The sequence below is a fragment of the Lepidochelys olivacea genome (assembly GCF_965140295.1).
Source record: "Lepidochelys olivacea isolate rLepOli2 genome assembly, chromosome: 3".
In the NCBI taxonomy this organism is placed as follows: Eukaryota; Metazoa; Chordata; order Testudines; family Cheloniidae; genus Lepidochelys; species Lepidochelys olivacea.
In genome coordinates, this window is record NC_140413.1 from 111,069,496 (window position 1) to 111,086,644 (window position 17,149).

General features: G+C 39.6%; 1 long non-coding RNA gene across 10 annotated transcripts in view; it reads left to right on the forward strand.

Annotated features, from left to right (window-relative positions):
• The window catches only part of LOC311517933, a 105,948-nt gene that overhangs the window by 21,240 nt on the left and 67,559 nt on the right, over window positions 1–17,149 (forward strand). For 4 of the 10 annotated variants that reach the window (XR_014710827.1, XR_014710828.1, XR_014710833.1 and 1 more), the window contains exon 2: window positions 12,379–12,437. The exons of the other annotated variants lie outside the window; for them this stretch is intronic. This is a non-coding gene — a long non-coding RNA (uncharacterized lncRNA). The remainder of the gene's footprint in view (window positions 1–12,378; window positions 12,438–17,149) is intronic. 10 annotated transcript variants of the gene reach the window in all.

Below are 17,149 nucleotides of genomic sequence, written 5' to 3' on the forward strand. Positions count from 1 at the left end.
GTGTACTATAGAACCATAACACACCCAATGCATTAACTCAAATCTGCCAGAAGACTGTGTTCTCATTATGAAGAGTTCAGTTAACACAACACACTGTGAGAGCTTAACCAAAATCATATGAGCTATTTCTTGTAATAAGGACCTAATTCATGCAGTGGTTGCCATTATACCCAGAGGTTGCTGAAAATACTGAGTTTTGGTGTGGCATTCTGTTCACTGGGCTGATAAAGATATGGTGATAGGACATCAAAAATCTCATTCAACTATTTGAAAATTTAACAACACAAGCTTTGAAAAAGTATGTTATGGAGTTGAACATCCATCTTATGCCATATCATGTTCTATCAAAGCGTTGCACTTAGACTGGCACCAACTAATGCAACCTGTGCCATTATAACAGGATGAATTTAAAAGGATGAGAAAATATAACATATATTAATATACAGCATTAATATGCAAAATACATTCTGACCACTTTAGCTTCTTTGAAACAAGGAAAACACAAACTCTAATGCTACATTTGTGCATAAACTCGACTTGCACTCTTTCTGGTGTGTACACTCAACCAGTCCTTTCTGATGCGTAAATTTGTAGAGCACCTCTTGACCCAAAGGATCCCAATCCACTTGCAGCAAAATTGATATCACTTACCCATCACTGAAAAGCAGCCACTTCTGCACAAGAGAATAAATTGCATGCTATTATTCCACTTGGTCACTGAATATTCTTCACCATCATAGGTATGCATAGAACTTTACTAAGCATATGGAAAGACATAGTACCTTTCCCAAAGAGCTTACTGTCAAAGAGTCAAAGAAGATAAGTTGCTGAGTGCTTTCTGTCAGGTACTGAGTATCCTCAAGGCCCATGAAGTTCTTTTTAAAAATAAACACTTCTGATTATGAAGAAAACCATCTGAATGTGAACTAATGCAATGCTGTCCTCTTGAATCCACAAACAGACAACCTGAAACAACAGCTTTAAAAGAGGAGTGGACTGTCCCAATCACCTTAATGGGGGTAATTCTTGAAGTCTAACAATAAATTTCTCAGCATTATTATTTTTTTCACTGATGATCATTCTGACCTTTGCTATTAGGGGATTGTAGGAGGAGCTAAAGTAATGCACTACTGTGACCATTTCCAATAAATATACAGCATGGTCATTTTGAAATTACTTGAAACAAAAAGATTTTCGAAATTCATTGCAAAAATTTTTTTTAAAAAGCTTTGTTATACCCAGTGTCTCCACCTTTGGAAATACCACTAAAAATTCAATAATGGGAGATTCTTTGATATTACATTTAGTCTTCTTGAGTTATTATTGTTAGAATTTCTGTGCTTTACTGTCATTAGTCAGTCAAAACAGCATTGTCTGTCAATTGTTATCACCATGTCTTCTGTTTTCCGCAGAGCCTCCTATTAGCTGGAACCAAAGCTTTCAAACTGTGCAGCCATTGCCATCTGAATTGCATAGGCACCCCTTGATAGGTGAGATTTGTATTAGGCATGGGAGATAAACATAAACAGACAAATCCTGCGACTAGGCAGTCTTTCACTAGACCTGCTAATTTGTGTGAAAATTACTAACTGCCTTGTCTTCACAAAGATTTTACCTCACACCAAAAACTCGCCTTTCTTCTTAGTGAAGATACAGACTTAGAAATGCAGCTGCTCAGCATCTTTCAGGATTTGACCCTTAGTATTTTCCAAACCTGAATACCCATAAGAATTCGCTAATAATGAAAATGGCCCTTTATGTTCGACTTGCTTAATTTTAAAGATTCTAAGGTCAATTACACGTTCCAGGTAGGATTTTTGAAAAGCATGTTTTGCCTAGGCTAGTTTTAAATGACTTAAGCAATGAAATACCCTTTGGGTGATTTTTCTACAATCTAATACATTTTGAGATTAGGATGTTTCCTGATATTCACCCTAAATTTTCCTTTGCTGCTGATGTTAACCAATACCTCTTGTTCCTTAATATTCACACTCTTTAAATACTTGCAAATGGACATCTTATTCCTTCCCACATACACAATTGGCCATGATTTGATCAATTCTTATTATCTTTCTCATATCTCAAACCATTATATAACAATTACTTTTGTTGCTGTTCTCCAAATTGAATGATCTCCAATTCACTGACATCTTTCCGGTACTGAGTTGACAAACTGAACTCGTTTATTTAGGTATGGTCTATGCTTCGGCACATAAAGAAGGACATCTAATACAAGTCTCCTTGATTTTAGTAAAGGGCAGCCAGATCTCTATGGTTAGTAGGAAGTCCCAGTCGTTTCAAGTGGTCTACAAAGTGGGAAAAGACTGGATTGACCTGTGCAGCAAGAGAGTGAGCGAACAAAAAGTTCTTAATTAGGTGTTATTTGCCTTGTTGTGGTTTTCTCCCCATCAAGATTTCCTAGGGTGCTCTAGATCAGTAACCAAGGGAAAACTGGTCATCCAACCGTAGCAGGTTTAAAAAATATAAAAATAAAAAGGGAACAGAACATGGAGCAGTTGAAGTGAGCTGTAGCTCACGAAAGCTTATGCTCAAATAAATTGGTTAGTCTTTAAGGTGCCACAAGTACTCCTTTTCTGTTTGGAAATGTGAACTCTTCAATGTTTATCTTGCCTAAGATGTAAATATAATTTATAAAGCTTGTTGGCCACAAGTTCAGAATTTAGCAAAGGACAGTGATGAACATCTTCAACACTGAACCACTAAATTAAATATGACATTAATGAGACCCATTTAATGCATTCAGCTCTGCTTTGATGGCCATTTAAATTGGATTGCTGCTGTGCTGAACTGAAAAGCTGCTGACAACATCAGAAAACCACAGCTTGCAGTATTGCACCTCACAAGATGTTGCTGGGTCTCAATTTGCAAGTATCGTTTATAACTCGGGTCTCTAGGCATGCACCTCTTCCAGAAATGTAATTTGATTTAGAGGTTGGACAAACACATGGGGATTCATTGTCAACCCTTTGCCTACAAGAGCCTTTCTCCACATGGGCTCATTGCAGTTGAACTTCATGATTGATGTGGCTCTGGTATTGTGTCGTGATTGCAAGGCTATAGGTAGTTGGTCTGTTGATTTAAGGGTGAGATGTTTTCCATCGAGGGATGTGTGCCAACAAGAACCCTAAGTTTAATTTTGAGAGGAAGCAGGTGTTCAGCCTTTATTGTAGCACCTACACACTAAAAGAAGTACAATCTAAAGTGACTTCTTTAAAATTTGAACGTACACATTTTCCCACATAATTGTCACCACATAATTGTTTTGCACAAATATTTCTGTCACTAGGATAAAACAATATACCAGAAAAATATCACACTGGTCAGTGATACTCAAATTTATACGCCTTTCCCCTGAGGGAAAGTATACTCAACCCCCAGGGAACACATGTAGAAAAGTGGCTGGCTGAAGCCTTGGTAAAGGCTCCACCCCTCTAGCAACCAGCAGCTCCTCCTCCTCTTATGGAACTCCACCCAATGCCTGCCACCTGGACTCCACCTCATGCCCCGCTTCCAGCAGCTCTTCTTTCTCCTGTGGCCCCCACACACCAAGTGCCTGAGAATCCCCACCTCCAGAACCCCACTCTGCACCTCATCCCTACACAGTCCTCTGCCCCCTTCCACTCCTTCCCACCCCTCCCCCACTCCCTGCCCTGTGCCTCTCACACACACTGCCTCACAGGACCCCACCCTCTACTCTCCCCTGCTTTCTGCCCCCCCCCCCGCGTCCCACCCGAGAAACCATAAGAGTGCATATGTTTGTGTGACAGAGAAATGAGAGAGAGAGGGAATAAGCATAAGTGATTGCATGAGAGAATGGCTGAGGCATGAGTGTGTGTACGAGGAAGAGGGTGTTTGATAGGTCCAGTGAGCATGATTATTGTCAGCTGAGTTTAACTGGAGTGAGAGGCTGAATTGCCTTAAATTTATCTAAAATGAAGGAATTTGTACCTGGCATTTCAAATTTCCCTGGGAGAGAGCACTCAGATTCTCCATTTCTGTTTTTTGCTGCTTCCCCTCAGCTCTCCAAGGCCTCCCACTTCTGTTTCACTGGCTACAAGCGAATGCCAGCAGAACAGTTGAAAGTATTATTTATTTAGTTATAACATTTATTTTTTTAACCTATAAACACCTTATCCTGAGGGGACTGCTGGTCGAGACAAACAAGATCGGCAGCAGCAGTGTACAAATTCTTAAATTATTTAGAATGAGACATGACAGGTTTGAAATAATGTCAGTTTCTTTTAAAAAAAACAGAGGAGAGAAAGTAGAATGCAAAGCTCATGTTGGCTCATTTCAGATTCCTTCAGCGTGAGGGGTCGGCTATTTCAAATGAAACTCTATCACATTTTCTTTTCATTTCCTCAGTTTAAGTAACAGTCCTTACATGTAAGAGGAATTTAAGATTGGTGTTTGAAAGAAATATTTTTGCTCTTCGTACATGTTTCATTTTCTATCCGTATTTGTGATTTTCTTCCTTTTTCCCCCATGGGAGAGAGAACACTGCCACTGTTCAGGGCAGCTGTACCTTTATTACCCCTCCATGATCCACCAAAGGCACCCACTTTTAGCTTTCTAGCTCTCAGCCATCACCTCTTTTGGGCAGAGACCCACGTCTCTGTGCCTCCTGACCAGGGTTTTCAAGGCTGCACAATTCCCTGTCTTACACTCTGATATTCCCAGTGAGCCAGACTTTCCAAACAGGCCAGCATCTGCACTTTGCTTTCTCGCCAAGGGCTATGAACAGCATAATTGCCCGCAGTTACCAGTTACCACACAGTCCCTTATACTCAAGCACATGTATTCATAAGGTGAAAGCATTGCAAGAGAAAACTTTAAAAACAATAAAAGAACTTACATACAAACTCATCACTTACCAGAGGTCACCCTTCTGTCTTATGGAGCCCTAGTAGGTCAAGTCCTTCCAACCCTTCTGCAAGGACTGGGAACCCCCCTTGGACATAAGGCCCTTTCTGTTTGCTGGATCAGACGGAAGGCCGTGAGCCAGTTTAAACTCACGCTGTTTATCCAAAAGTCCTATCTGTTTCTGTTGGTCTCTGGAAAGTATATGTGAGCCTCTCCAGAAGGTGGTACCTCTTGGGCAGGGGGGAGTGCAATCAGGTTAATTTGCCTTAATCGCCACCCACTGTTTTTAGTTTCTGGAGGAGCTGTGATAGTTGTCCCCCACGGAGTAGAACACAATCATATATAAGCCATTCATTTAGAGCAATGAATCCGAAAGATACTGCATGGGGTTGCAATATCTGTCACATCTCCCCTCTAGAGAGTTACGTACAATCCTGGCCCACAGTGATACATAAATTTAATACAACAATGCCTTCCAAGGATATTGCAGGAAGTTGCCATATCTGCCATGAACACCATATTTTGGGGTAGGAGAGGATGAGGCAAGTGATGGGAACAGAAAGCTGGAAGAGGGCAGGGTGTTGGTGAACCAGAGGAACAGTAGATTTTATTAGAAGGATGTTGAAGGCAAAGAAGAGACACGAATACTGAGTCCAGAGGAGGATGTTATAGGAGAACATAAGCAAGAGCAGAGTTTACAGGGCTATAGAAAGGAATAGTGTCTGGGGGGTGCAAATAATTGGAACTGAAGACTTTAATGGGGCCTGCAGAGACAGAATGAGAACAGCAGACATCACTGAAGCCTGAGGAAGCATCAGTGGTTTGCAGTCTATGTATGCAAGGCATTGCGTGCCCTGCATACCTGACCGGCTGTGCACTGTCCAAATGGCACAAATGGGACAAATCTGGCCAACAGGCTGATTCTGTCTGGCCCTCACACAAAATGGCATTCTCTGCACTGTGTGACCTTGCACCGCATGGAGCACGCTGTGTTGTACCACCTACTTACTTACTAAAACTGTCACGGCATGCCGTTGGGAAGCATGTTTGTGAAAAGGGGAATAGAAGTTCTGCATGCCAAAACTGGTGTGTCTTGGCAGAGATTTCTGGAAGAATTTTCAGCAAATAAACCGTCTTGGCTCTAGTCTGAGTTTAGCAGGCCTTCATCATCACAAATATTATAATTTACCTAAATTAAAAAAGAAAAAAAAGGATACTGTTACTGACATAAATGGTGAGGTGGATTCTAAATTGCACTCTGATGAAGTGTAATGCATAAATCTAGCAGCACAATGTAGTTTGTGGATTAAGACTTGCTTAAAACATTTAGCTTACTTAGGTCAATTTTGGGCATTTGCAATACATTAGGAAAAGTACCTGTCTGTAGCAAAATATGATCTAATTGCATGACTAAGAACTTTTCTCAGGAACTGAAAACCTTTGGCATAATCAGTGCATATTCTATATAATTTGGATATATTTTAGTAGGGTTATTTTGTCACAATGACATAATGAGGGCAAGCTATAAAAGCCCTACACTAGCAATGTGTATTTGCTGTAAATCCTATGCAAAATGTGAGTAAATCACAGGCTTCCCAGTAATTGTGCTGAATTATGAGCATTTCAAATCTGGGAAATGCAACACAAGCTAAAGTACTAGCTTAGAATATCATCCAAATTATGTCTTTAAATGTTTTCCCTTGACAAAGGTTACTATATCACTAAATTGAACGCTTAAGAATAAATTACACATAAATGTACAAACACACTTATTTATGTTTGTATGTATATACACACACACAAATATATGCACGTACATCTACCAGTACAAAAACACACGTTTTCGTACACTAATGAAGTTATTATGTAAAACTCAAAGGACAGGACATATAGCCATTACGTGTGCAGATAACACTAGCACTGACTGCAGACCACTTCCAACATGCTTATGCAATTTCTGCTGGAGGCTGGCATCTAGCAATAATTGATAACATGTGCATTGGGAGGTTTAGCTAGAGAGACACAGACTATGAGATGGGTGGCTGTCTTTGGCTACCACCTACCGATTATTAGATAACTAATTTTCCAACAGGCCTGAGAAAGAGGCATTTGATTACCTGAGGAGTCTTTTAATGAGTCCCACTGAAGGTCCCTTCGGCCAGCTTTTGTTTCTTCTTTGATTTAAGACTTCTGTGATACAAGTAATGTCCTCCATTTATACAGCAAAACATTAGACACATGAAAGGAACTGACAGCAGCTGAAGAATTATAACTTTATTCGCCCTTGCCCTTCATTTGTCCTTTATTCTCTCCTCCCCCACCCCCCACCCCTGCTGGGCGTCACGCAGAAAAACAGCATCATGGTGTGAAGCTTCTTTTCACTCGCAGTGTTCCTCATAACAGAGTCAGTGAGAGAGAGAAGTCAAAGCATTATCCTGGATCAATGTGGCCTCAGCAGGGAACCAATATATTCTGGCCTTGACAAAGTGAGCCGGACCAAGTGGGGCCTAGCGTGGTGATGTTAGGCCACTCTCGCTTCTTGATTCTCCACTTGTTTATGAAACTGCATGAAGGAGAGAATTTGACTCTGATGGTTGTCTATTCTTGTGCATGCAACTGCTAGAAAAGAAAACCAAATAAATGAAACACATTTATAGCCTAGATTATGCCACCCCTTGCTCCCAGGATAAGGCTTACAGAAGATTCTATACATACCATGTGCATACATAGGGTGAAAAAGAACACAGTCACTTTGCACTTCTATAGCACTTCAAGGGTGTCACAGCATTCTACAGATATTAAATTAATTAAGCCTCATAATACTCCCAAAGAGAGAAGTATTTTTATCCCCATATTACAAATGGGAAACCTGAGACATAGAGAGATATCGTGCCCAAAGTTACAGACTGAGTCACTGACAGGGTTGGAAATAAATCTTAACAGCGTGACTCAAGTCCCCTTACCTAAATACTAGAAGCAATGTCTCCCAAGGAAAAGAACAGAGGGCTTACATGGCAATTGTGTTTTAAATTTTCCATAGCTGTCCTGTATAAAATGTGCTATGAGAACATCCAGAGGGTAGTGGGCAATATAATACAGAAGCACTTTATGCGATTGTGAAAGAGTTTCTGGAGCAATCATTTATGTGAGCGAGAAAGATCAATAAAAAGAATGAAAAAACAAATACACAAACCCAGTACTATTACAGCCAATAGAGGATGGTGAAAACTGGAAAGTGCTATTTTCAATCTCATCCTCAGGACTTTCCTTTTAATGGTCCAGCATCTTACCCAGGGAAATGTGAATGATATACCTCATTTTGGTCATGACAAAACTACTTTGGCTTTTTACCAGATAACCAGTTAAGGTTGACCAAATTGTTTTGAATATTTTTTTAAAAGTCCATGAAAAAAGATTTTCAAAATGTTCCAATTAAAATTAAAAAATGTAGCCTTTTAAAATAATATTTAAGTTTTGGAGTCTTCATTTAATCTTTTTTCCTTCCTCCCCCTTTTTACTCTTCCATCCCCTACCCCTTTTCTAGTTTCAACATGGAAAGGGGGAGAAAAAAGTACAGGGAAAGGGGAGAAGGAAGAAAAATTGAGGAAGGAGATACTGAAACATTAAAAAGATGAAAAAAATAGAAAATGAAAATAAGGCAAGAATAATAAATATACTGTTCTTATTTTTTCCACACAATCTTCCCAAGAGAAGCCCGATTTCTGTAGAACAGTAGCACACTGAAAACTCGGCTACATCCAATCCACTAATGGAGTATTGACAACCATAATGGCTTGAAGATTTCTCCCTCAAATTCAAACATTGGGCCAGACACTTAAAATGTGATAAAAATGTACACAATATGGAGTAGTTCACTGAAGTCAGTGGACTGCTCACTGTGCTACTCACCATGCATAAAGTTATACATGTGCATAAGCTTTTGCACGATCAAAGCCTTACATTTTAAAGTTAGATCATTGACAGAAAAGTTTCTGTGAAAATGGCACCATTGCAGAGATCATCTCCCTATTTATATTTTCGGCCATATCTACTTTGCAACAAAAATAAATTTTAACTACTTTTACATCTCTGAGCACCGCAGAGCTATCACAATTCCAGGAAAACAAGCCGAATTCTATTCCAGTTTGTGCATCATCATCAGAATTGTTAACTAAATGCCTATTGCAAAATCCTTATTCCCAGTGATAGTGCACAAGCCAGAAATGGAATAGCTTGACTCTTAAATTCCAGAGTTAGGTTTCAGAACTGATGGAACAGACTTATTTTAACTAGAAAAGTGAGGAAATTCTGTCTGAAGTCATTGAGACAGAATTTACATAGAATCCTACTATACTTTTTTTATAGAGAGAATACAACTAGAGCTTAAATATTAACTAGCTGTTACTCATTTGGGGTATTCCTTTTAGTAACGATGATCTCTCATGCTACGTTAGATGCACCTATACTGGAACTTTTGTTCAATACCATCCCACAAACAGATTGATCCAAATACCAGAAGTGGCCGTTAAATAAAAATTATCCCCAAACTATATAAATCTGAAGTCATGCTGTAATTCTCAGCTGAAAATCTTGTTTAAACAGTGCAGCCTCAATTCAGAATCAGTTCATAATATTGAAGAAACTCAAGAAGCTTCTGTGATGAATTTGGAGCTGCTCTGTAATAATGTATGAATAGTGTTTGTTGACCTATTTATTCAAATGTTTAAATATATTGGCTTTGTTTAATAGGAGGCTGTTGAGATAAACAAACAGGAAAAAAAAAAGAAGAATGGCTCAGTATCAGCCTCCTTAGTGAACAATTAAGTAAAAAGAAAAGGAGTACTTGTGGCACCTTAGAGACTATCCAATTTATTTGAGCATAAGCTTTCGTGAGCTACAGCTCTCTTCATCGGATGCATACTGTGGAAAGTGTAGAAGATCTTTTTATATACACACAAAGCATGAAAAAATACCTCCTCCCACCCCACTCTCCTGCTGGTAATAGCTTATCTAAAGTGATCACTCTCCTTACAATAAGAAAAGGAGTACTTGTGGCACCTTAGAGACTAACCAATTTATTACTCTGAAACCTCTCCTTACAATGTGTATGATAATCAAGTTGGGCCATTTCCAGCACAAATCCAGGGTTTAACGAGAACATCTGGGGGGGAGGGGTAGGAAAAAACAAGGGGAAATAGGTTACCTTGCATAATGACTTAGCCACTCCCAGTCTCTATTCAAGCCTAAGTTAATTGTATCCAATTTGCAAATTGTCATAAATATAAAGGGAAGGGTAAACCCCTTTGAAATCCCTCCTGGCCAGGGGAAAGCTCCTCTCACCTGCAAAGGATTAAGAAGCTAAAGGTAACCTCGCTGGCACCTGACCAAAATGACCAATGAGGAGACAAGATACTTTCAAAAGCTGGGAGGAGGGAGAGAAACAAAGGGTCTGGGTCTGTCTGTAGTCGTCTTGGCCAGGGACAGAACAGGAATGGAGTCTTAGAACTTTTAGTAAGTAATCTAGCTAGGTATGTGTTAGATTATGATTTCTTTAAATGGCTGAGAAAAGAATTGTGCTGAATAGAATAACTATTTCTGTCTGTGTATCTTTTTTGTAACTTAAGGTTTTGCCTAGAGGGGTTCTCTATGTTTTTGAATCTAATTACCCTGTAAGATATCTACCATCCTGATTTTACAGGGGGGATTTCTTTATTTCTATTTACTTCTATTTTTTATTAAAAGTCTTCTTGTAAAACACTGAATGCTTTTTCATTGTTCTCAGATCCAAGGGTTTGGGTTTGTGGTCACCTATGCAAATTGGTGAGGCTTTTTATCCAACATTTCCCAGGAAAGGGGGGGTGCAAGTGTTGGGAGGATTGTTCATTGTTCTTAAGATCCAAGGGTCTGGGTCTGTAGTCACCTAGGCAAATTGGTGAGGCTTTTTACCAAACCTTGTCCAGGAAGTGGGGTGCAAGGTTTTGGGAAGTATTTTGGGGGGAAGGACGCGTCCAAACAGCTCTTCCCCAGTAACCAGTATTAGTTTGGTGGTGGTAGCGGCCTGTCCAAGGTGTAATATTTTGTACCTTGGGGAAGTTTTGACCTAAGCTGGTAAAGATAAGCTTAGGAGGTTTTTCATGCAGGTCCCCACATCTGTACCCTAGAGTTCAGAGTGGGGGAGGAACCTTGACACAAATGAATTCCAATTCAACAGTTTCTCGCTGGAGTCTGGATTTGAAGTTTTTTTGTTGTAATATAGCAACTTTCATGTCTGTAATCGCATGACCAGAGAGATTGAAGTGTTCTCCGACTGGTTTATGAATGTTATAATTCTTGACATCTGATTTGTGTCCATTTATTCTTTTATGTAGAGACTGTCCAGTTTGACCAATGTACATGGCAGAGGGGCATTGCTGGCACATGATGGCATATATCACATTGGTGGATGTGCAGGTGAATGAGCCTCTGATAGTGTGGCTGATGTTATTAGGCCCTGTGATGGTGTCCCCTGAATAGATATGTGGGCACAGTTGGCAACAGCTATTACCAGCAGGAGAGTGGGTTTGTGTGTGTGTTTGGGGGGTGTGTGTGAGAAAACCTGGATTTGTGCTGGAAATGGCCCAACTTGATTATCATACACATTGTAAGGAGAGTGATCACTTTAGATAAGCTATTACCAGCAGGAGAGTGGGGTGGGAGGAGGTATTTTTCATGCTTTGTGTGTATATAAAAAGATCTTCTACACTTTCCACAGTATGCATCCGATGATGTGAGCTGTAGCTTACGAAAGCTTATGCTCAAATAAATTGGTTAGTCTCTAAGGTGCCACAAGTACTCCTTTTCTTTTTGCGAATACAGACTAACACGGCTGTTATTCTGAAACAATCAAGTGTTGTTAAGAGACAAAGCCAGGCCAGGAAAAGGCCAGGAAATCAAAAAAACTGTGGCAGGTTAAAAAAGGAACATTCTCTCAAGGAAGAGAGGTCGTCATTCAGGAGAACCAGACTGAGACACAAGATCCCAGTTGAGAAATGGGGCATAGGGGGCCTGAAGAAGTTAGGCCTGGTTAGGTTACCATCAGGGAACGGTGAGCCTTTCAGGAAGACAGACATGTGTAGACGGTTGGTTCTTTTAAAATCCTTTTTCTCTAAATGCTTTGCTCATATTGCAAAATAAACAGTACTTTGTTGTAAGAAGGCTGTATAATCAGTGGTTACCACTAGTCACACATTCCCAAAGGGAAGAACTGCAGGTATCTGAACTCAGTTGTACCTTCTGGGTAAGCATGGTTTATAACACAACTACTGTAAGCCCAGGGCCCAGGCTAAGAGTGGGAGAATTGTGGAAGTCTGTCCCAGGATCGGTAAAGGTATAGGGCCTGACACTTGAGAGGGTGAACTCAGAGAGACCACAAAGGCAGCAGAGGTACAGCTAGCCCTGTAATCATGTCAGCTCCATCTGGGATTTGCACCTTGTGATCTTGCTTATATTTTGCAGAAGGAAATCAACATCTTGAATTTGCATGTGCTGAACACAAATGTCCTGTAGTAGAGAAGGTATGTGATCATGCATTTCTAACAGAGGGCTTGGAGTTAGTATTCCTGGATCCTGTTCCTGGCTTTACACTGAATTGCTAGATAAGTAACTTTATATTACTGTAAAATGGGTATAATATTACACAATACCACCATTTTTATGCTGGGGTAACTCCATAGTTTCTGTCCCTAAGCCAGTAGCATATGGTGTCTTGGTCTTCAAGTTTCTCAGAGCACTTTACAAACATTGGATGTGAGTCACCACTCTATTAAACCGCTATAATAGAGTGGTGAATGTTGGTAAAGTGCTTTGAGATGTTTAAAGGCAAGTACCACATCCAGTAAGTAATTTGTTTGTACCAAACATTGCACATTTAAAAGTATTATTATTGTAAGTGCAAAGCATTATTCCTGTTGGTTTCAGAATGGCATAAACTGTCGCAATCTGCTTGTGGCCTGATATAATATTTCTGTGATTTTAAAGAAAGTTGTACAAATGCATTGCAAAATCAGTAGCCTCTAATGGCAGCCCACTGACTCAGGATCAGAGAACTGCACCTCTCATTTTACAGGCTAATGTCAAAATTAGTTGAAATTAATTTTTAAAAAATCCTTGTGGTAATGCATCTGGGCAGGACATTGAACCTGAAGACAAATAAAGGTAAATGATTGTGTACAACCCTGTTTTCTAGTTATGTCGGAGGGTACAATTCCCAGCAAAGAGCAAAGACAGGTTATTTTCAAAAGTGTCCAGGGGAACAATACAGGTTTGATAGGACCTGTATCTTACGGACACCTAAAAGTTTAATGTTTGAAGATGGAGATCCACAAAGCAAAAAACACTGCCATTTTGAAACTTCCCTTTACTACAATCTCATCTCACTTCTTATAAAACTGAGATACTTATTGTTAACAGCAAAAGGGTAAAAGAGAATCCTCATGTACACTATAGCACAAGCAGGAGTTAATTAGAAAAGGAAAAGGTGAAATCGTAAAGCTGTCCGTATGGAAACCCACAGCTGTGGCTCTGTAAATGAGGGCTTCAGAAGTATCACAGTTTGGGGTATCCGCTAAGTACATTGATTTTTAATTGCTGCAAAAGCTGTGGTTAGAGGGGCTGAAAATGTGGTGAGTGGCAAGTCTGAGCAGAGAATGTTCTGGAGCTTTGCAGGGTAGGAAGAAAATTAAGAATTAGAGTAATTGAGCAACTATCTGTCAGTAGGTATTAATGAGGACAGACAGAGGGACTCTACCACAGGCTGTTTCCTCCATTCAGGGAGTGAGTTCCATGGTAGCAACTTGTGCAGGAGAATTTACTTTTGTTTTTACCTCTTTAGAATCATCAGTTTATTCCCATGGCTCGGAGTGGCAAATGGGGGGTCGTGGGGAATGCTGAGATCACGAGGCAACTGAGATTAGAATGAAAGACAAACGACAACGAAATAAGCTGCAGAAGAGTAATGAGAATGAGATCATAGTAACATTCTTTTGCAGGGTACGCCAATAGAAAGCAATCACTGTCCCTTATCCTAAGCAGTTTCTGGGAGAAAGAAGTACTTTGTGGGTGCTGAATAACATCTGTTTGGGTGTATAACCATTTCAACCATAGTATAAACAACCCATCCCTTAATGCACCTTCTCTCTTGCCCCTAAACCCAGGAACAAGGGGGATGTAATAGATAATCTAGCTCTAAAGAGAAGGTGTGCAGATCCCTTTTCCTCAGGAACACAATGTTACTCTATAGTAATAGCTAGGATATCAATGCAGGAGGCCAAGTCTAAATTAGGGATTTTAGATAAATAGAAAAGTAAGAAGAAATACACAGGAGGTTGCTGTGAACCAAAACTCATGAAATTTGCTTAGTTATCTTGATTTATCTCCTAACTAATAGTACATAACCTCATTAGCCTAGAGTGTACAGATAACCTTAAGACACCTACGGTGAGAGTCTCATCTCACACTGTTATACCAATGTGTCTCCACCAACGTCAATGGGTTTACCTCCCATTTATTCCCTTATCTGTTGTGGTAAGAGAACCAAGACCAACTTTGTATCAATGCCCTCTAGCGGATCACTATTACATCCTCTTTTCTAGGTGAGGCAGGAGGACAGTTTATATTACATCTTCATTTCTGCAAGGGGACAGTGGCAAGGCAGGGGAGAAGGACACATGAAATAGTTTTGTGTGTGGGCAGAGGCCTCTAGTCCTTGTGTGTGTAGACCACTTGCCCTTTGTTACTAAATCTTTTAGTCATGAGGGTTGCTGTGCGTTTTTTTAGGTCGTGTGCTATTAATTTGTGGTTCCCATCATAGGTGCTGGAACTAGGGGTGCTGAGGGTGCGGCAGCACTCCTTGGCTTGAAGAGGTTTCCATCAGATACAGGGTTTACAGTTTGGTTCAATGGCTCTCAGCACCCACAATGTACAAATTGTTCCTGCACCCCTGGTTCTCATCAACTACCTATCCCAACTGACAACACTGTTTGAACGTACTTGGCATTTCATCAGGAGGGCATCTGTCTGTGTAGTAGCCCAGCCAAACCATCATGAAATGACCAGCTCAGGCACAAAATCTACTCAGCTCATCTTTACCAGGATAATTTATTACTGTCATCATTATGTACATAGCGTCAAGAGTGTGCTGGGCATTTGACAGACATGTAAGGAAACAAAGGTTTTTTGCCCCTGAGATATTACAGTCTGATGATTGATGATGAAAAAAAGAAAATATTTTACTAATTTATATTTTAAACTATTTTATATATTTATATGCATGCCATGCATGTATGTACATTTACATAAATTTGCAGACACAATGTCTCTTTGTCCTACTTGCACCTAATCAGTGCATTCACTCCATACATCTGTACCAGCATTCACTCTATGCACCCTTTCATTTCTCCCCAGTGAGTCAATGAATGGGATTTTTGCAAGGCCAGTGTACAGTTACATTCCTAACAAGTACATGATTATTTACCTTGGACTGTGTCATTTTAGCTAGGAGATAAATACAGTCGAACCTCAGAGTTACAAACATCTCGAGAATGAGCTTTCATGAGCTACAGCTCACTTCATCCGATGAAGTGAGCTGTAGCTCACGAAAGCTTATGCTCAAATAAATTGGTTAGTCTCTAAGGTGCCACAAGTACTCCTTTTCTTTTTGCGAATACAGACTAACATGGCTATTACTCTGAAACATCTCAAGAATGGAGGTTGTTCTTAAATCTGAAATGTTTGTAACTCTGAACAAAACATTGTGGCTATTCTTTCAAGAGTTTACAAATGAATATTGACTTAATACAGCTTTGAAACTTTACCATGCAGAAGAAAAATGCTGCTGTCTCTTTATTTTTTTAGTAGTTCACTTTATACACAGTACTGTACTGTATTTGTTTTTTTTCTGGGGATGGGTCTCTGCTGCTGCTTGATTGTCTACTTCTGGTTCCAAATGAGGAGTGCAGTTGACTAGTCAGTTCTTAACTCTGGTGTTCATAACTCTGAGGTTCTACTGTAAAGGAAAGTGGGCCTATCTAAGTGTTTTTAAATGATAGCATCTTCTTGTTTAATGCATTATACATCTTCTTCCTTAGTTTTTATAACATCTGCCAGTTGTTCCCTGGCTTCTATGAACAGACAGCATTTACCAGCTAAAGAGAAGGCAATGCTGCCTTGGTATGCTCACCATAACTTGGCTGCTTTATGAACCACCTGCAGCTTGGATTTCAGATAAGATTTCCCAGAGCTTTTAGTCTTTCTTCACTTACTTCAAATTGGCTTAATTTATCAAATTCCTCATGTTCTTATTATAAGTAATGTCAGTGCCTGCAACAAAGTATTGTTTTGTTATATTGTGTTTGCATTTTGTTTACTAGAACATTCATTTAAGCAATTATGCTAATGATAAGGGTCTTATCTTGATACAAAGGCACAGACATTGGACCACATTTACCAGTGGTGTAAATGAGGGCAGCTCCATTTAAGTTTGTAGACTAGTGCATACTTTTATACCAACATCAAATTTAGCTCAAATAATCTATTGTTGTGTTAAGAGTATATATGTATCCACAAAGTATTGTTACTTTTATATGTATATAGTTTATATGATAAGCACCACCTATTAATAAGGTTATTTGACACTTCCCATTAGAAGACCCTGTTTCAGTTCCTTATAGCTTTGCCGAACTGTATCCATTTGAGCTAACATTTTCCATACCAGGTGTCTGCCTGAGTATGAAGATTTTTTTTTAAACTTCAGCCAAAACAGTTCAGCCATTTTCAAGAGCAAGACTAGGGGGAAAATATGGGGTTTTGCCCATTAAAAAGAATGCTAGTGACCTTTTTTCTGACAAGCTCTAGTGCTCCCATGCTTTGGAGCAAGGACTAGAAGTCTGGCAGGGATGACTAAGCATTTTCTAGTGGCATTCATAATTTGTAACATTTTAATTACATCATCAATATAGATGGGATATTGTTAAACAAGCAAGTAGCATTAGACCACCTTTTAATTGACCTTCAGTTCTCCAGGAATCCAAAGAGAACTCTGGGACAGGGAAAGCAATAAAAGAGCGAAGATGAAAGGGCACGAGGATCCGGAGACTATATACTAGCCAACATATAGAACAATTTTTTAAAAAACCTAATGAAGAATTCTTTGATAACTGCCTTGGCCAATCTAGAGAATGCAGTGTTAGATATATTTTGGCCATTTTAGTAGAAACCACAGTTCACAAAG